Below are 22,591 nucleotides of genomic sequence, written 5' to 3' on the forward strand. Positions count from 1 at the left end.
TAATTATTTCCCATCATGTTAAGCTATTTTTTCATTGCAAATGTAATGTATTTTGTGTCTCAGAATATGCTTTTAGCAACACTGTAGAGTCTTTTCCCTACTACTATGATCATGTGACCTGTTTGAAAATTGGCGGGGAGGCGGGCTTCACTGCATTATAAAAACAAAACAAAATCATTGGGTCATTGCCCGAAACGCGTCTTGCCCTTTTGCCTACCAACCTTTCCTGCAATAAAGACCTGTGAATTGTGAGCTGTGGTCCGTCTCCTGTTTGCTTTGCTAGTCCTGGGTTGCGCTGGGACTGGAAGTGGCGTTTCTAGGGAATCTGCGCACATATATATATATATATATATATACATATATATATATATATATATACATATATATATATATATATATATATATATATATATATGTATATATATATATATATATATATATATATATATATATATATATATATATATATATATATATATATATATATATATATATATATATATATATATATATAGGAACTAGAGAACTACCCAGAGTTCCCTTACATATATATAATCCCAAACACCTAATAGCCAGTATTCCCTACGGTGAAATACTGAGATTGAAAAGAATATGTAGTCTGACTTCAGATTTTGACTTTTGCCTAAGGGAAATGATCAATAGACTAAAAGCACGTGGTTACACGGACACTGTGCTAAAAGAAGCCATTGCCAAGGCTAGTGTGCGACCTAGGGAGATCCTGTTTAAGACAAATGTGATTGCCAATCCTAGTGTAGGAGTTAAGGAGGTTACTAGGAAGATAACTGCCAATAACCAAGGTCCAAGATTGATCACCACATACAGCAGTGAGGAGTGGAAGATCAGGGCTATAGTTAAGAAAAACTGACTGATGTAGTGTTAAGTACAAAATTGCCCATCACTCCCATGATTACCTTTAGGAGAGCTAAAAGCATGGGAGCCGCCTTAGATAAAAGTATCCCTGAAACAAGACAAAATAACACGTGGCTTCAACCTGCTCAAGGATTCCGCAAGTGCTCCAGTTGTTGAGCCTGTAAATTCAAAATCAATGCCAACCACTATCGTACCCCTTTTAGCACCAAAGAAATGGCCATTTCAGGAAGTTTCAATTGTAAGACGGAGTTTGCTGTATACGTCCTGACATGCACCTGTGGCCTGAACTACATTGGTAGCACAGAGCTGCAGGTTCAAGTGAGGATCCTGCAGCATCTTCGTGCAATTCTGAACAGTGACCCTGCCTACCCTGTAGCACGTCATTTTGAGAGGATTCATAATAATGATGTGACATGCCTCAAATATTTTTTGGTGGGGTCAGTTCCCAAGTCCCGACGAGGGAAAAATCGTGAACGTCAGTTGAGACAACTTGAACCTAAAATGATTCTAGAATTTTATAGCAAATGGCCAAACGGGTTGAATAATACAGAGGATATGTACAATTTTCTCTGATGCTTCTAGTTCCCTGTCACCTTGAGATGGGTACTTTCATTATTTGAACTTAAACCCGCAATTATGTGTTCTCTATGAAATGTTTATAGTCCTGTTTACTCCCCTGTCCTAAAAAGTAGGCCCCATACTATTGTGAACAATATCGTATCTATTTCCTTTTCTAACGGTGTCAGTACTTGAGGGAAGGGGGAGGAGCAAGATGGCGGACCGAAGCCGCCACGGAGAGCAGCAGTGGAGGTCCCTCTCTCGCCGGCATGAAAAGGGGTGAAGAAAGATAACGCTATTTTTGTCTACACCCGCTAGAAACAAAGCGACCTGTGGACATTGAAACCATCGAACCATCGAAACCATTAGCAGGAGCAAGGTCTGCTGTAGCGACAAAAAGGAGGCGGTAAAATGTTGGTAAATGGCTAGTGAATTCGGCTCAGACTGAGTGAAAAGGTTGATATGGTTTGCACTCGGTTGCTGGTACGAGCTGAATCCTGATAGTAGTAAAAAGCTCCCTTACCTGTGGACATTGGTTGCAAATATTTGGTTTCGAACCGGGTGAAAAGGGGGATGTGGCGGCCAAACGCGGGTCGCCTTTGGTGGCTGCTACAAGCTGCACGGCTGCCTGCGGTGAAAATCTCGGGCCGACCGGTGCTCGATTGGCCAAGGCTGCTGATTCCCGCCATACTACAGAGCCCAAAGGAGGTTGGAACCCAGGCTCTGTTACAACGAGAAATGGCGCCTAGGAATACGTCAAGGTCTACGCATGCTGGCAAGCTTACTGTTCCTGATGAAACAAATATTATTGGAGAAAACAGGTCAGACCTCTACTAAATTTCTCTACTTGTACTCCGCAGCTTCTAAAGGGAGGGTCTGAGAATACTGGTGGAAAAGAGAAAGAGCAGAAGACAACTGATCGGAACAATGTTACCGCAACCCCAATTATAGTGACACAGTTGGGCAACATAGTTTCAGTGCAGGGCAACAATGACTCCTGCCACAATAGGGCTTCAGCTCCAGTTCCAGCTTCAGCTAAGGGTATAGAAGAGTCAAATGAAACACTGAACAAGAATCCATGGGCAATAAATGATAAACTGGTATTGGCCGCAGAGCTCACGGGTAAAGAACACATAACCCCCCTGGATTGACCTGGGGTGATCGATGCAGTAATCAATCAGATTGGCCAGACACACTACTGAACATGCTGGACTCGTTAAACCTTGGGATGCTCTCTCCTAATGTAGGTGTGGACTCGATTACAGAGCTGGGGGCTAAGATATGTGCTGCTATAGACAGCATGACTGAAAATACAGAGGTATATGTGGACTCCAGCTCTAATGATGAATTCGAAGAGTTGAAGAGACTACAACTAGAACCCCCACTGGAATGAGTAAAGGCTCTGCAGGGAAGAAAGGCAGAGGGAAATTCAAGAATAAAACTAAAAAACTGGTCTACGTGCAATCAGCTGTAAAAACTAAAGCTATCCCTGATAACAGCTCTCTGCGCAATGGGTGCAAGAAAATGGAGGTTTAAAAACAATGGCACTTCGGCTATCAGGCACCAGCCCATTAGAGGTGGGCTCCACAAATTCTCATACAGTAGTAACAACGGTATCTGATAGCCCTAAGCTGGACCTGCCTGACCAAATTACACCCCCCTTCTATATCATCTGCCAATGGTAGGGCCCACAATATGGATAGTCAGGATGGGAGTCTGAGTCAACCGAGGGCTGAGAATGGGACTAGCGAAGAGGATGCATCACTTGGCCTGATAATTCAGCTTCTTAGCGAGCAGAGATCACAGCAACACTATTTACAGGTACGCGAAGATAATGGCAAGCTGCAATGGTCTTTAAATGAGCTGGCAGGCAAATTAGCAGACCTGACGCAAGAGATTGCAGAGCTTCAACAAATGGTGGTGAATAATGAAGAACTGTCCTCTCGTACAGAGACCTATGTAAACAAACGTGAAGCTCAGATTTCAAATCTTCAAGCAAAGGTAGAGGATATGGAAAATCAACAACGAAGACAAAACCTTTGACATTTTGGTATTCCTGAAGGGGCGGAGGGAGAGATCCAAGAGCGTACATGGTTCAACTTTTTCAAAAGGCGTTTCCAGATCTCTGATTGGGACTTGGATTCACAATTGCAAAGGGTTCATAGATTACCATTAGGACAACGGAATAAGGGTAGCCAATATCCTCGGCCGTGTCTGATTTACATGGGGAATTTTCTGCTAAGACAGGCAGCATCATTGAAGGCTCGCCCCAATAATCCAGTCACAACAGAATCTGTAACTTTCTTTGACAGGTCTGATCTATGTAAAACTACTATGGAGAACCGTTGGAAATTGCGACAGTATATTGATCCGACCAAGGCTCTAGGGGGACAATTATTTCTTCAAGAACAAGCGCGGCTAAAAGTACTTAAAAATGGTCGTACAAACTTTTTCACGGACGATCCGGTAGTTGAAAAGTTGCTAGTCAAATGCCAGGGGGGAGTTACAGAGGAAATAGTAGAATAATAATATAGATGCCTGTTATTGATAACTTGCTAATGGTTAAGCCATACAAGAATATATAGTACTTTAATTTAATTTGTCAAGGGGAGTATTGTCTTATCTTCCTTATGAAGAATATGTATATCCTTATGAAGAATATGTATATCGTTATTTAAGGCACTGGTATGATGAGAATCTGGAGGAGAGGGGCCACCATGGCTGTGTCTCTTTTGGCTGCCTAAACCAACTGCAGCTGGTTAGACAGAGGAATCCTCCTCTATGGAGAAGGGGGTGGTGTGTGGGGGGGATGTTGTGGGGTGATGGTTGACGTGTAGGGGTTTTATGGGGTCAAAATCAGTAAAAATGACATGAGGGAAATGTATAGCGAGAAAACCAGTGGCAAGAACTTTTGGCTTTGTTATCTTTTTCTTTTTTTCTTAATGTATGAGGGAGTAGGAATGGGGGGAGGAAGGGGAGGGGAACATTTTTGGAATGGATAGAATAAGGTGTTTAGCTTGGAATGTCGCCAGACTGAATAGCGGGAACAAACGAAGGCTGGTCTTCGAAGAACTAAGGATGTACAATCCACACATTGTTTTACTTTCGGAAATACATATTTCATATAAAGACAGCAACTTATTAAAACGACTAGGCTATGATGTAGCTGTCAGTTCTGAGTTAAATGCTTCAATATGAGGCGTTGCAGTTTTACAGCATAAACAATTCAAAGCCGAGATTATTAAGACCTACTCAGATAAAAATGGTAGATGTGCTAAAGCTCAGTTTTTTGTTGAGGGCAGTAAATATACGTTTTGTGTGGTGTATGGCTCAAATATAGATGATCCTATGGTTATTGATCAGGTTAATATGGAATTGTTGTGTTGGGAGGGTGAGCGGTTGGTAAGGGGAGATTTTAATTGCATTATGAATTATGATATTGACTCTAATAGACAGGGGGCATTTAAGAGGATGCGTAAAACATGGGCCGCAATTAGAGAAATAGAAAGATTACATGACATAAAAGATGCTTGGCGAGTGTTACACTCTGATATTGCTGGTCACACCTATTACTCAGCTGCTCATAAAATGTGCTCTCGCATAGATATGGCCTGGGTGTCTGATTGAATTTTGTTGACAAGCCATATGGATATCTGCCCACGGGTCACTCTGACCATAATCCCATCCTTCTCTCTTTTAAAATTAAGATCAGGAAGCAGTGATCCCGTCCGTTTTCATTCCCAAGGCATCTTTTGTTAAATGAGGATTTTATATTAAAACTCAAGGTACATTTAAAAGAATTTCTTGAAATCTACATTGGCTCAGCCTCACATACTGTGGTTTGGGATTCTTGTAAAGCCAGTATTAGAGGCTTCGCTCAACAGTATATGTTCAGACAAAAATATGAATGTAAAAAAAGGACAGTTGAAACTATTGCTAGAATATTCTCAGCAGAAATACAGATAGCTGAAGCACTCCTGCAGGGCTCAACTGAAATAGGAGAACTGGGCTATATCTTAGTTGATCTTAAATCTGCTTTAAGTCTCATCAAAATGAATAAATACCATCTTTCTCAGTATGACGGCGGGGAAAAAATAGGAAAAATACTAGCTTATAAAGTGGCAGATGATTGAGCCAAAGCTCTAGTCAAATTTGTTAAGATGCCTAATAATGAAACGTATAATAACTCTCAGCAAATACTCGAACAATTTGTTAATTACTATAAGGATCTATATACCCCTGAAAGTAGACCGGTGTTAGATGATATTTATGCATATCTACAAACTAACTTGGGGAGTTGTATCGAGGATGAACAATCTAATACATTGAACAATTATGTTACATTGGCTGTAATTAGACTGGCAGTTTTTGCTCTATCATCAGGCAAAGCGCCTGGGGAAGATTCAATTCCTCTTGAGCTGTATAAAAAATGTATTGAGGAATTAGCCCCATTATTTAGCATGGTAGTTGAGTATATTGGAATGGGAGGAAAAGCTCCTGAATCATGGAATCTCACGCAGATTATATTTTTCCTAAACAAAAGATAAAATAGCTGATGAATGTGGGTCATATAGACCTATCCCTCTTATAAACACTGACGCAAAAATATTCGCTAAAATATTGGCAAATTGCCTCGCTCCGAAAATATCTGGCTTGGTATCCCCACAACAACACAGGTTTATCCCGGGCAGAGATACTACGACTCACATAAACACGGCCTTCATAGCATTTGATGCTGCAAGTGTTAAGTCAACCCCACTCAGGATGTTACTACTAGATGCTGAGAAAGCATTCAACCGAGTGAGATAGGACTAAATCTGGGCTGTATTGAAAGTATTTGGGATTAAAGGGCAGTATTTACAGTGGATTCAGGCCCTGTTTGATAACTCTTGTGCTAATGTCTGCTAAGCAGGGATGCAATCAATGCCATTCTCCATATCTCAGGGTACCGGTCAAGGGTGCCCTTTGTCACCTTTATTATTTGCCTTATCTATGGAACCTTTTTTAGTGGCACTACAAACTCAGCTATGCATAATACCATTTGCTTCAGGTCTGAATACTCTTAAAATAAATGTATATGCAGACGACATTGCGGTCTACTCAGTTGATGTAGTGGAAGCAATGAAAGGGATTATAATGGAGGCTGAGAGATTTGGGGCCGTTTCTGGCTACAGACTGTATACAAATTAACTCAAGTAGTAATGAACTATAAAACACGGACTTTGATACAAGGAGTTTGTAAGGCTGCTACCTACCTGGGGATTAAAGTTTCTGATAACTTAGAAGAAATAGCTATATTAAATTATGAATTATTATGTAAACAACTATTTCAATAAAAAAATGGCACAAGGTTCCACTTAGTATAATTGGGCCGATACATTTAATTAAAATTAAGATTCTTCCTAAATTTCTTTATTTATTCAGGTCTATTCCCTTACGTATTAACAATACCTTTTTTAAACGTTTAGAGGGTGTATTAAGTAGCTTCACTTGGAGCTATAAAAAAGAGCGTCGCGCAATTGAGACATTGAAATTTTCATTTAGCCAAGGGGGCCTTGACTTCCCAGATTTCAAAGGGCATTATTGATTGGCTTTTTGAGGATGCATTCGCAGTTTAGTAAACCCTAGCAATAACCCTTTATTCTACTATGTATTTATGTTGGGAGCAGAATCTAAAATGTTTTTGTACCGCATCAACAACCCGAATTACTTTAAGCGGGTCAAATTTAACACCATATGGGATATAGCATTTATCTGGAGGGCTATTATCAATAAATATAAAATACTGATGTATCATCCCAAATTTCCCTTATGGGATAATCCAGCTCTTCCAGGTATTTTTCATGAGGGGGTGGGAGACAGTGGGTTAATTTGGGTATTAAATGTTTAGGGTATTTATATGACTCCACTGGGTTTTCAACGTTTGACAGACTGAAACTTCTTTATAGTGTTACAGAGAGCATGCAGTTAAAATATTATCAAATCCGCGACAATTGCATATGCAGCATGAAACTCGTAACACTATCAGATTCTGATATATGGGACTGTATATATGTAGCTAAAGATAGATCATTGATCAGTGTCGGATATAAAGGTTTTAATTCCCATAAAGAAGATGACTGTGGGAGATTAGCTGCAGAATGGAGTAAGAAAATGGGGTTTACTATTGATGCTAACACCATTTCTTCTGCACTCAGTAGTATCTGAAAATCAGTACATTCCTCTAACTTAAGGCAACAATCACATAGAACCATGTGCATACTGTATGACACCCCTGAATGGATAGCGAAATGGTCACTAGGTAATTCTACTAGTGATCTAACTAAATGCCCAAAATGCGACCTATTTGCAGCTGACCTGCTACACATGTTTCTTCAATGTGCATCATTAACAAAGTTCTGACCAGGAGTCAAAACAACTATGTCTCATAAGCTTGGAAGATCTATTTCATTTTCAGTATCAGATGTGTTACTGGGTCTACAGACAGGAGACTCTAGTCAGAGAGATCTTATAAATATTCTACTGGCTTGTGCTAGGCTATCTATAGCTCAGGCTTGGATTGCACGGTCCCCACCAGTGACGGTGGAATGGTGCGGCATTGTCAAAGATATATATAACATGGAATTATCACTAGCTAAAACCAGAGGGACCACGTTGATGCATAAATTAGAGAAAGCTGGGGAGAATGTGTGCAAATGCAGAGATAAAATCTCACTCACTTAAATACTTTTATGAGTTCCTCCTGACTCCCTTCTTTACTTTTGGCCTCTGATTTCTGACTTTGATGGTAAATTGTATTTATACCTGACTTTCTTTTCTACTTCTTTTCTACTTTTCTACTCCTTTACTTTTCTACTTTGGATAGTATGGATAGTATGGAGTTATGGAGTTATAAAACCATTTTCTTTTTTGTGACTTGTATATTGCTGTTTTGCTAATATGACCTCATGTTATTAATTAAACGATTTAAAAAAAAACTATTTCCTTTTCTTAAGGTAATATACGAATAACTCTAATGCCTATTGATGAAAACAAGTAATTTAATTACTTCTTGCACTTTTCATCCTATATGATGATTTTTAGAAATGTTATTTATATGATTTTAACAATACTACCCAGGAATTTTTTTTATTGTTAGTAATATTTATACATTTATCTAATCATACGGAGAGCACTTTATTCAAATGACATTTGCACAGTTTTGCACAGTTTTGCACAGTTTTGCACAGTTAACTGATTGCTGCTTTGTTTCATTTTTGCACTATAGTTGGTCCTCCAGACTACAGTATACTGCCATTTTAAAATCTAAACTATGAAATTGTTTTTAGATACCAGCACAATTTATTTATTTTTTAGTGGTTCCTTAACAGGATTTATCCAATTATAGCAATAGGGTCATGTAGGGCCTTCATAAAATGCCTTCGAAGTAATGAAAGAGAGAAAAAATATAATCTTGACTATATATATTTTAGAAACTCTCTTTCATTTGTGTATTTATACAGTTAGAACTTTTACAAGAACCAGTGCTAACATGTTAATATGCTGCAGTGTTTAAATGATGATCAAATGCGATTGAACATTTAATATATTTTTCTTTGTGAGCTTTTAAGATATTGAGATTTAACTCTGTGATGTCTTCAAAACATTGATGTGGTGCTCCGTAAATAGAATGGTAGTATGTCTTCACTTTTTATGGTCATGTGACCTAAACGTGATGGATGTGGGTGTGCACTTTTAGCATTTATAAACAATCACTTTGGCTGTGACCGTATGTGAACAAGGGCTACCAAGCCCAAAACGCATCATGTGCTAAAAAGTTGGTCCAGAATAAAACAGCTTACCTAAGATTCCTGTGGTTGGTTTCCTTCTTCGCCATTTGGAGGTTTTTGGAGAATACTTTTTGCTGAATATATATATATATATATATATACATATTCACTGAAAAAAACATAGGTTTCAGGCAGGTTATAGTTAGGAACTATCATTTAAAAAACCTCAGAAATTCATTGAAAAAAACATAAGTTTCAGGGGTGTTATAGTTAGCTGGACATTTCACTCATACAAAACCATTGGAATTCCTCTGTTAGGTAGTTGTACTAACTGTAACTCTCGGGCCCGCAATCCACTGGTGATGATGTCACATATTGCATCATTCATGACATGGTCAGTGACATCACTGATTACATCACTGATGACATCTCAAATGACATCACTGATGACATCATCCAGTGAATGTGGTTTGGTTTGTAATTTAAATATGTATTATATATCCACCAATCTGCATTGAAGAATCAGTGGATATATACATTTCTGGATAGAGGATTTAGTAGCAGTTTGATTGATTGCTTACTTGAGTAATTTATAGTGTATCACTAAATATATTGGATAGTGACTAAACTGTGTGAATATCTGTATTACTTTGTCAGTTGTTGTGTAAACTGCTGCACCAATTGGTTACTAGCTACGTAAAATCTATATTAGTTATTGATTAGTAAACTGATTATTTGCATGGGAGAGTTTATGTATGTGTGGTTCGGTGGGGGATCTGTGACAGCCCAAAGATAGGTGAATAGTTAATTCAGTACGTATATGAGGTTAATACTATGTGTTATAATAGTTGTTTGGGAAAAGTGAATATCTTACAAATTCCAACAAAGTAGAAAAAATAAAAGGCAGTGTATGTGACAGTTGTTGTATATAAATAAGTATACATAAAACTCACTCATTGATTGCATGAGTGACTCTATAGATAACTGTATACTTGTACTAGTGATTTCCTAACACACTAAGTATGAGTTACTATCTATATGAATAAATAAAGTGCTATTTTTAAAAGTGTGTAGCTGAGTAAATGTAAATAGGATACATTGTTTGCAAAAGTGAGTAGAATGACTACATAACTGAGTAGGATGTGTGGTGGTATTTAATGTCGATATAGGTGTATTAGTATATTTGATAGTGTTCTATTGATCATTGACAACATCGATGAGTGAATCTATAGGTAATTGATTAGATGTGTGTGTAGATCTAGGAATCATTGAGTGGGTTTTTAGATAATTGTATTGCTGTGTCAATAGATTCAAATAAGGTATTCTGTATTTTACAGTGAGTGATGAAAGGTTATACTAGTGTATGATGAGGTGTCTCTGATTATCACGTGGATGATGTCATCAGTGATGTCATCAGTGATGTCATTTGAGATGTCATCAGTGATGTCACTGACCATGTCATGAATGATGTAGATACGTGATATCATCACCAGTGGATTGCGGGCACAAGAGTTACAATTAGTACAGCTAACTATAACGGAGGAATTTCAATGGTTTTGTATGAGTGAAATGTCCAGCTAACTATAACACCCCTGAAACCTATGTTTTGTTCAATGAATTTCTAAGGTTTTTTAAATGATAGTTCCTAACTAAAACCGGCCTGAAACCTATGTTTTTTTCAGTGAATTTCAAAGGTTTTTTAAATGATAATTCCTAACTATAACTTGCCTAAAACCTATGGTTTTTTCAGTGAATTTCAAAGGTTTTTTTAAATAATAATTCCTAATTATAATGTTCTTTAAGCATATCTGTTTTTTTCTTTCTATTTTAAATATCATCTCAATCTCAACCTAGTAAAAACTGCAAATATCACCACTCTTTAATTGATTCCTTCCCCAACAAAATCGCCATAAACTACTAAAAAATAGGCGATAGAGGCACTTAACAGTAACAAATTAACATCAACATTTTACTAGTGAAAGGAGGTTGACTATCTACTGCGTGAATCACACCCAACTCACTCCCACATTTAAAGACGAATATACCACCCCTCTTAACCCCTCCCCCTCTACTACCTTAGAGGCAGCACAAAACAGGACAACAAACCTTCCCAAAGTAATATATCCCTTCAAAAGCATACTAGCTCAATGTTCAGAGATGTGGCAATCAACTATTTATACGGGAAGGAACTCGCACATCAACAATATTGTACACAATCCTAACACTACCCATGATATGCTATACACAACTCATTATACACACCAAAAACTTTTCCGTGTGTAGATATACTATTGATACTTGTAGTGTACTGCACAGTGGATGCAACCATATTATCTAAGACACTGGGGAATATCTCGGTCATGTAGCTGTGTTGTCTCCCCTCCCTTGAAGCAGAAGCGGAGTGGGCTGGTCCAACGTGCACAACTCCAGCGTAAGACTATAAATAATGTTGCCTACGCCTTGGGCGTGGTTCACTTCTGCAAAGAGAAAAGAGTCTGCCACAGCAAAGGTCCTCACCCTGCCACGTGGCTGCTGCCATGACCACGTGCCTCCTCGATACAGGCCCATTGCAAACTCAGCGCCACAGTCCCGCAGACTTATGTCTGTATCGACTACTGCCATTGATCTACACTGCGGACAGCAGGGTTCACAACTTGAATTCAGCTTTGAATCTACACTATGCACAGCATTGAAGTTAGCCTTGATTTATGTAAGGCAGAGACAATTGTACTCTATGTCCTCAGACTTTGTTAAAATAAGTGACAACAATTCTTCGTCAATATCTTTGCTGACTACGGCTTTCCATCTACAGTGCGGACAGCAGGGTTCACAACTTGAATTCAGCGTTGTATGTACACTACGGACAGCATGACATTCAGCCTTGTTTTATTTAAGGCAGAGATAATTGTACTCTATGTCCTCAGATTTTGAAAAAGGATACGACAAAAAGAATTTCTTGGTGTCTGTGCTGACTGTTGTCTTCAATCTACACTCCGGACGGCAGAGTTCACAACTTGAATTCAGTTTTGGATCTACTCTACGGACAGCATTGAATCAAGCCCTGCTTTATTTAAGGTAGAGACAATTGTACTCTATGTCTTCCGATTTTGTAAAAGTATGTAACAAAAAGCATTTGTCTATAACTGTGCTGACTACTGCCTTCGATCTACACTGCGGACAGCAGGATTCACAACTTGAATTTAGGTTTGGATCTACACTATGGACAGCATTGAATCAAGCCTTGCTTTATTTAAGGTAGAGACAATTGTACTCTATGTCTTCAAAATTTGTAAAAGAATGTGACAAAAAGCATTCATCTATAACTGTGCTGACTACTGCCTTTGATCTACACTGCGGACAGCAGGGTTCACAACTTGAATTTAGCTTTGCATCTACACTACGGACAGCATTGACTTAAGCCTTTCTTTATTTAATGAAGAGACAATTGTACTATATGTCTTCAGATTTTGTTAAAGGATGTGACAAAAAGCATTCCGTGATGTCTTTCCTGACTACTACCTTCGAACTACACTGCAGACAGCAGGGTTCACAACTTGAATTCAGCTTTGGATCTACACTATGGACAGCATGAAATTCAGCCTTGCTTTCTTTAAAGCAGAGCCAATTGTACTCTATGTCCTCAGATTTTGTTAAACGCGGTGACAAAAAACATTCCTCAATGGCTGTGCTGACTACTGCCTTCAATCTACTTTGGGAGGGCTCACGATTCAGGTGGAATGGCGATTGCACATGACGCATTCCAGTAGGCAAGAGACATTGTACCAGTGCGACCCGCCCGAACCACGAATCATGGCAGGGTGCGCACACTCTGAGTTCTTCAGGTACCACTAACTCATGCACCGAAAGTTATCTCCCCATGGCCTTATTAAGGCGGAATTCATTAGGCAAAAAACATTGCTTCCAGTGCGGCCCCCCCTGGACCCTGCATAATCGCAGGTTATGTACAAGCTCAGCGCCAAAGATACTACTAACTCAGTGCACCATAAATCATCGCAGAGAAGAGTGAACAGTTTTATGTCACAGTCAGGCATACTATCACTTTTAAATATAATTAATGCAGAATTCAATTAACAAAAGACATTGCTCCAATTACTGTTCCTCCCCCTCCCCTGACCACGCATCATCGCAGGTTCCACAGAACCTTGTTGTTTCAGGTGTCACTAACTCAGTGCACCACTTATCATCGCTGGCTGCACACACGCTAAATTACCAATACTGTGCAGCTCTAGTCAACCCCACATGGCCGAGGGCTCTTGCTAACCACGGCCTCCCGCCTACACCGCGGTCATCTGGGCTCACAATTAAATAGACTGTTTATTCAATATTTGCAGAGTACAATACCAAACTAAGTATAACACCTATCAAACCTATACAATATCCCTTTAGTATGCTTCCTTCAAAAACTTCTTTTTATATCACCTATAGATTTAGTTGAATATTAAAATGCATGCTGCAAGTGCAAAGGCACTCTTAATGACATTCTTCACTGCGGACAGCATAGGTCACAATTTGAACCTCACTTATTTTTCAATGGAAACTTGAATTTCTTTTTGGGAGACAAAAATGGCCACACCACTGGAAGAATCATCTGATTCTGATCATTTTGTAACTGAAGAATCGATTTTCCCCCCTCAAAGTACATGCAGTCCAGTATGTAACAGTCAATGCTTTGAGTGCAGCCTGTTCAGACTATGCATCATCGCAGGGTGAGCACACGCTAAACACCAGACGTACCACTAACTCAGTACACCACAAATAATCGTCACAAGGCTTTATTAAGGCACAATTCAGTAGTCAAAAAACATTACCCCCAGTGCGGCCTGCCCGGACCAAGCATCATCACAGGTTACAGGCACGCTCAGTCCCTAAGCTACTACTAACTCTGTGCACCATATTTCATCGCCACAAGGCCGTATTCAGGCAGAATGAAACTGACTCTTCATTCATTATTTATAGAGTGCCGTACCAAACAAATTATAACATCCCTCAAACCTACACAATATGCCTTTAGTAGCCTTTCTTCAAAAACTTCTTTTATATCAGTTCTAGGTTTAGTTGAAAACCAAAATTCACGCTGCAAATACAAAGGCACACTCAAGGGTAGTCTACACTGTGGACAGCACAGGTCACAACTTGAACTATAATGTCCCTGAAAATACATATTTCGGCAATGTATTCCATACATGTTTCATCTTTTATTTCAATTGTGAATACAGATGATACAGTCCAGTAAGCAACACGCTGAGCACAATACATACCAGTAACTCGGTGCACCATAAATAATTACCACATAGCCTTTTTAAGGGAAAATTCACAAGCCAAAAGACATTCTTACCAGTGCGGTCTGCCTGAACCACGAATCATAGCAGGTTCCACACAAACCGACCCTACCTTATTGCACCACAGCTCATGAAACCTTTACGATAGAATCTTCTGTGTATTATTTCACAAAAAGTGCTCCTACCTTTGTACAGCAGAAGTCGTAAACCATTTAGGATTGAATATCTGTGTATGATATCATGATTACTATTCTACTTGTTATCAACAGCAACGTAATAAAATGGAGTCGAGCGAATGTGCCCGTACCCACTTCAACTATCTATCTGTGTCTGAGTATTTATTATGTTTGTAAAATGCTGCTCCTGAGCCCTACCACATTATATTGTACTGTAAACAGCGTATGCAACCATCGTACCTCTGCCAGTAACAAAAATGCGTCTATACAACTTTCTCTCGTTCATTCTACAAATAAAAATGTACAAACTGTATCATTACAATACTACAAAGAAAGTGTATAGTAAATTCATAAGTGTGTGCTATTTCTCGTTTTTTTAGCATATTTGTATAGCGTAAAGTCGACCCAAAACTATATCAGCGGTTTACTTGAGCACTGTATTTACTGTACATTTTCAGGCACGCGTAGATTACATAACTTCTCTACAACAACAGGATGTGGAGGCACCTCGAACACTGGTTTTCAGCACCAAGTTAACGTAGGCCTGAACTACTGAACAGGGGGGCCCACTACCACGTGTTTGGCCTCTTTCGTCACTGAGTTAGTGGTATTGCAAGGACTGAGCGGGTGAGGAACCTGCGATGAAGATAGGTGCACAAATATGTCCTTTACCATAGTGATATCAAGACTCAACACCAAATCTGAGACTTCATGGTGGCAGAGCGGGACTGCATGATGTAGAAAGTACCCTGTCTGCGAAAAGGTGAGCAGTGAGGCCTGGGCGCGCAGCGGAGGGAGTAGATGGGTTGTAGCAGACTGGAAACAAAAAGGCGATGCAGCGATTTAAGCGTAATTAGTCCTATGTACCTTATCTTATTGTATTTGTATTTTTTTTCCAAAAGCAGGAATGTTTTTATAGTCAGTCAAATGTCTGTCACTTGTGATGATTGAAACCATGTGCATCACTGTGCACCACTTGCTTTCACACCCGGATGGAAAACTACTCTACTAATTCTTCATAAACCGAAGCCCATTAAACAAGATGGAACTGTACAAATAGTTGTATTTTAAATACGGGAGGAAAGGTGTTAAGGGCAATGTTAATTCATTACACAATAAGATAGTGAGAATTACCAATCATAACATCTTTCTTTTATTATCTTTTAGATATAGAGCTTCAGCGTGCACTTTGTCCCGGCACGTGGTGGAAGACACACCGGTGACAGAAAGGTGAGCTGCGAATATTTTTTTAGTCACTCTCTCACTTCCTCTCTCCTTTGATAAAGAAATGGCACACAATCTTATCTTTATTTTTATCTAACAGGTTGTGTTTCACAAATTGAACTCCCCTCAACACCTCCAAAGCTCAATGTTTGAGGATTCTGCTATGATGCGTGGCCATCGTAACAACGCCTGAGAAGGCTGCTTTGACACGTGGTGCACCCTCATTGAATCACGCCAATGGCACTAGGTGAGCAAAGAAGCTTGTTTCCTAAGCAACGAGAAGGCACCTGTGGGTAGTGTGCAGCTCCGTAGGAATCTACAATTACCTCCGGGCAGTGAGAATGGATAGGTTGGAACAGTCTGGGTGCGCAAGAAAAGGCACTCACCTCCGGACTCTGGAAGTCAATAGGGTGCAATAGTCTAAGTATGCAGTAATGAGAACTCACCGCTATGCAGTGGGAGTGCATGAGTATAGTACTCTGGGAGAAAAAGAGAGCACAGATACCACCTTGCAGTAGAAGTTGATGTAATACAGTATCCTGAGTGTCCAAAGGCAAAAATCAGAAATATACTTGTGCAGTTGTATATACTCTGCCACTACCAACTCTATACTATCTTTCAGACCACTAAACCTGAGGGTGCACTATGAACCGGCACATTGTTGAACACACAAGGGAGGCAAAAAGGTGAGCTTTGAAGATTTTCTCTACTATTAACACTACCTCTCCTGCTCCATCAATTACTTTTTCTCTCTCACACTTTCAATCTCCTTTTTTCTCTCTTTCTCTCTCTCTCACATTGTTTCTCTTTCTCTTTTCAAGTTATGGACACTGCTATCCACTCTGCAGATAAATAAATCAAGGCTGAATTTAATACAGTCTGCAGTGTACAAACAAAGCAGACTTCAAGTTGTGAACTCCGTTCGACACAGTGTTTACAAAAGGTAAGCAGAGCAGCCTAGATACACAATGCCTCCGATTAAATGCGTTGAAAATAAACTGTATTGGCCTGCATAATGACGTGATCTCTCACCTGATTCTGTCTCATCTCTGAATCATTTTAAAGACCTGCTGGACCATACTGTAGATCTGACGCACTAGGCTCTTCCCTATTGACACCTCTTCAACACGGGACTATGAAAGGGGTGGGATGTATCAGGCACACTGCAGATGTGTAAATAACCAAATATTGCCAAAGTGGTATGCTAATTTGTGATCTTTGACCTCATTCAGTCACATCGATCTAATTTTAAACACTTATTGTCATTTTTGTTTTGCAGGTTACCTACCCTCCTTCCATTGGAGTCCATCTCACATTGTGTTTATTATATTGTTATGTTAAAGTTATGTTTCTAGTTATTTATTATATTATGTTAAAGTTATGTTTCTAGTTATTTATTTTTGTTGTAATAAAAGTTAATGAAAAAAAAGTGTATATGTCTTCTTTTTCTGACATGTCACTATTATTTAGTGTGATAATCATATGCTTAGAGAAGATTTAACAATTAAAGTAGAAATGATGTTTATAACTAGAAGTATAATTCTGAGGCTAACTCTTTACCAGCTCTTTACCAGAGTCTGTAGATGCGATTAACGGTTCCTATGAAAAATGTTTACAACTCCAGCACTGTTACTGTTTGGATTAGCAACATTGTGTGGTGAACTTGTGACCTGTGTGCTCACTTAAGTGTTCCATGAACTGTTACTGTGGTAACAGGCAGTAAGCAGTCTGGGGGTAGGGTTGGAAGGTACTGGCTTTACAGAAACCGGTATATTTACCCAGCAAACTGAGGTGACAGAACACTGTGGAGCAGATTTACAAGCCCCTTGCACCACTTTCGCATCACTTTCTCCATGTTAAAAGTGAGGCAATAGTGGCGTAAGGGACTTGTAAATCTGCCCCTTTATACATTACGAGCAAAAGAAGTACACAACTCTTCTAATTCTTTATCGATCACAATTAGACAGTGAAGCTTCACGATTCATACTGCACTTCACTAAATACTTTGTGCCTATTTAAATGGGAGACAGGATTGTCGACATTACAAAACTGGGGGAATATTTACAAAGACTGCGTTAAAATTATTGCCACTTTAAAGGGAGCAAACTACAACTAAAACAGCGATAATGGACTTCAAAATCTTTTGTTATCTTACCAGAAAAATTTTTCAACACTGCTGTTTGCTATGGCAGGGTGAGAGCCGAGGCTCTCGCCCTGCCATAGCAAGCTTGGTTTGCATTTTGAAAGAGAGAAGACAAAAACCTACTTTCTCTTTTAAAATGCAAAGCAGAATGCTTTTCCCCACTGGGAGATGAATATTAGCAGGTCCCCGTGTGCAAAAGTAATAGCAGCTTCCGAAGGACGCAGGGAGCTAACTGGGACCTTAGAGACATTGGGCCCCCACCCACAGTCCACAACTTTGTTGTATCCCATGGGATTGGATACTGAGGAAGAATAAAAATGAATAGTAGGTGATATTTTTTTTACAGTAAAATTAGGAGTCTGTAATGGACATATTTACAAGGACAGCGTTAAAATGTTCTGGTGTAAACCTGGGCTTCTATTGGAATTCTCATGAATTCTCAAAAGCCTAATATTAAGTCCATTATGGCCGCTTTAACTGCACTTTCCTGACGCTAAAGCAACAATAATTTTAACGGTGTCCTTTTAACTATGCCCCCAATTTTGCGAGAAATACAGTGATAATTCATGTTCGCAAGTGAAAAGCTTGTTAATATAAGACTGTGGACTTAACATATCAATCCACCTCGCATATTAAACATGCTTAAGTCTACTTCAAAACAGATGTTAGGATCTGAAATAAACCGCAATTAGCGAGAATTTTGCTATCGGTCCTCAAATCTAGGGCCCCCTTGTAAATACAACGCTGTTGTCTTACCTCCCTCTTCCTTTTTATATTGTCATAGGAACACCAACCTTGCCACTGAGAATGCCTACAGTGCAACTCATTGGAGATATGAGGCGAGCCCTTAGCAAACCGGCTGCTAAATAGGGCGATATAATTTCCACCGCATTTTGGGTTTTTTTTTTTTAATTGCAGCAAAATGGCACTTGTTAATATGCCCTCAAGCTTGCTTTGACACAGCTGGAACCTCGACTCCTGTCCTACCATAGTAAACAGCAGTGTTCCGGGTATAGACACCCCGAGACACAGCAGGAGCCGCTCCTGGGGGGTGATGTTCCCCAAGGCTCTCGACTGCTCCACAATGCAGACCACGCTGCCCCCTCCCAAAATATCAAAAATCCCCGGAGGGTGGTAGTCCCCGGGGCTTTGACAGACCTTTGAGCTCCCTCACCCATTTATTTTGTAGCACCGAGGAATGGCGGTCCCCAGGCTACAGGTCCCCTCAGATCCCCCATCAAATGTAATATTTTAGACCCGGGATTTAGCCCTCCCCGGTACCTAATTTTTAAACAAGCACAGGGGCCCACACTTTGTATTTATTTTTATTACTGCGGATCCATACACCCAGCGCACATTTCTCTGTTTTAAAAAAAATAAATAACATTTTTTGGGGGGCACTAGGGGTCCTTGTGGGAACCCCTAAGGAGGTCTAAAGGGTCAAAATGTTTCTAACCTGCCCCCTTTATACGTTTTGAACACTTGTCCCACTAATTTCTAGATCCTCGCTTCTACCGAGGCACAAAATGGCTGCCAACACTTCCTGGTTTTGAATGTTGACAACCACTTGACAGTCAATTAGCGCATGATCGGGACGGTGCGCTTAGAGTGCGCGCAAGATGCGCGTATCCACCTAGGCTATAGATATATATGTACTTTTAATTATAATTTTCCAGAAACTACTGAACGGATATACACCATTTAAGCAAAAAGCACGAGTCTGAAGGGGACTACCTCTTTGCCAAATTTGGTATAATTCCATTCAGCCATTCAGGCTGTAGCCGCAATGAATGGTTCCTATGGAAAATTGCATGGGGAAACACGTTTTGGGACCCCCTTTTTTCTCTGCCCCAGCTTCAAATGCAATATTTTAGACCCCAGGATCTGTCCTTTCCAGGTAGCTAATTTTTAAACAAGCACAGGAGCCTACGCTTTGTTTTTATTTTTTTCACAGCGGATCCATGCGCCCAGCACACATTTCTCAGTTTTTAAAAAAAAAAAATTAAAAAATTGTGCCCTAGGGGTCTTTGTGGCACCCCCTAAGCAGGTCTAGAGGGTCAAAATATTTCTTACCTGCCCCCTTTATACGTTTTGAACACTTATTCCACTAATTACTCCTACCGAGGCACAAAATGGCGGCCAGCACTTCCTGGTATCGAATGTTGACAACCACTTGACAACCAATTAGCATTCAGCGCGTGACCGGGACGATGCGCTTATAGTGCGCATAAGATGCACGGATCCAACAAGGCCATAGATATATATGTACATTTAATTGTAATTTCCTCAGGGACTACTGAACCGATTTACACCATATAAGCAAAAGGCACAAGTCTGAAGCAAGAACTACCACTTTGCCAAATTTGGTTTAATTCCGTTCAGCCGTTCGGGCTGTAGCCGCGATGAACAGTTCCTATGGAAATTTGCATGGGGAAAACACGTTTTTGGACCCCCCCCTTTTTTCTCAGCCCCTGCTTCGCGAATCACCCCAAGACTTTCAGGATTGGAGCGGACTGTAGCGCCCCACCAGTTTTGAAAATGTTGCGAAGATTCGTCTACTGAAGCCAAAGTTATTCCAAATAGAATGTTTCGGATTTCTTATGGAGAATAGGGCCTAACTATAACTACCTACTGGCGACCCCCAGTAGGTAATATATATATATATATTCACTGAAAAAACCATAGGTTTCACACCAGTTATAGTTAGGAATTAGCATTTAAAGAACCTAGTAAATTAGTAAATTCACTGAAAAAACCATAGGTTTCACACCAGTTATAGTTAGCTGGAAATTTTACTGACATAAAACCATTAAAATTCCCACGTTATAGTTAGTTGGACTCACTATAACTTGCGCGCCTGCAATGCACTGCTGATGACGTCACATATTACATCACTCATGACATGGTCAGTGACATCACTCATGACATCACTAATGACACCATCCAGTGAATGTGTGTCTTTCTGAAATATCAATATGTTTTATATATGTATTTGTAAAGGACGATGGAAGAATAAATGGTTAAATAAGTGTGTAAATGGATGTTTGTTTTTAAAAGAATTGATTGGTTAACTGCCTTATTAAGTGTATCCTAGTGAATACATATATTAGAAAGTAACTTTTAAAAATTGAAATGTATGTATCAGTGTTTCACTTTGTGTATAAGTGGCTGTATGGGTTGGTGACTGACTCACTGTATGTGTTTTGAAGACAGCATATGTACAGGACTGTATGGATGGATGAGTGTGCATATGTGTATGTTAGTGAGTAAACGACTGTCTCACTATTGTCTTTTTCAGTAACGACATATGTTTTAATCTAGTATATGTGAGTATTGATATATATAAGTGAGTATATGTGAGAGTGAGAGATTGTAAGAGTTCCTGTTTAAATAAGTATGTGTTTCTATAAGTGATTGTTTAAGAGAGTAAGTATGTGTAAGTTTTCTTAGAAGTAAAGTGGTAGTGTGTGTATAGCTGTATATGCAAATAAATGGATGTTCAATAGTTTTTTTGCATGTGTGAATATGTGTTTGAGTGACTTTTGGATGACTGTCGGTGTGTAACTAGATGTATAGGTGTATCACTACATATAATGAGTGAGTATATGTATGAGTGACTATATAGAACTGTTGGTGAATGAGTGGATGTGTATATAGATGGTGGAATTACTGAATTGTTTGTTGTAACTGGTATGGGTATTAAACATGGGCGGAAAATCCGTTACGCTCGCGGATTTTGCGGATTTTCGGTAAATTCGCAATCCGCGAGATTCGCGAATTTCCCGCAAAATCCGCAAATCCGCGAGCAGCGGATTTTATGGCTTGCTCGCACTGTTCGCGTGAGTTCGTGGCTTCCCAGTTCGACTTCGCGCCCCGCGAATAAGCGCTAAATTGCAGAAATACGATCTTAGCAAAACTGAAACTACTTACCAGGTTCAAAAGTTCAAGCTCATCATTAGTAGCCATTTCCTGTAGTGCTTCCTGAGGGGCCCCTCCAGAGTTCAGTTGCCTACTTGCAACTATTATGTGACCCTGCTCTGACCCTCAGAATAGTTACACAAAGGTCCTGAATTACAGCTAAGGCAGACAAGCAGGAGCCAGGCTGGAAGTTCAAATCCAGTGACACATTAATCAGCCCCTAATTCATTATTGTCAGTTGGGGCAGGGCAGGTGTTGTAACTAATTTTGCAACAATGAAAGCACTTAGCAAGTGCAAAAGATCACTAATCAGGAAGCACTAAGGAAGCAGGTGCCAGCTAAAAAAATATTCTGTGACACATTAATCAGCCCCAAATTAATTCAGGTCACTTGAGGCAGGGAAGGTGTGCTTTGCTTTGCCACAATAATGTACACTGGACAACCAGAGGGTGCTGTGATGAAACAGAGGGTGGCATGGGTGGGCCAGAGGGTGGCATGAGTAGTCAGAGAGTGGCAGTGGTGACAGAGAGTGGCAGTGATGAAGAAGAGTGTCCCAAACAGGCTGGACACGTAGAAACAACAAGTTCGCAAAACTTGCGACCCGACAGGTAA

This window comes from Lissotriton vulgaris, chromosome 6, assembly GCF_964263255.1.
Source record: "Lissotriton vulgaris chromosome 6, aLisVul1.2, whole genome shotgun sequence".
Taxonomy (NCBI): domain Eukaryota; kingdom Metazoa; phylum Chordata; class Amphibia; order Caudata; family Salamandridae; genus Lissotriton; species Lissotriton vulgaris.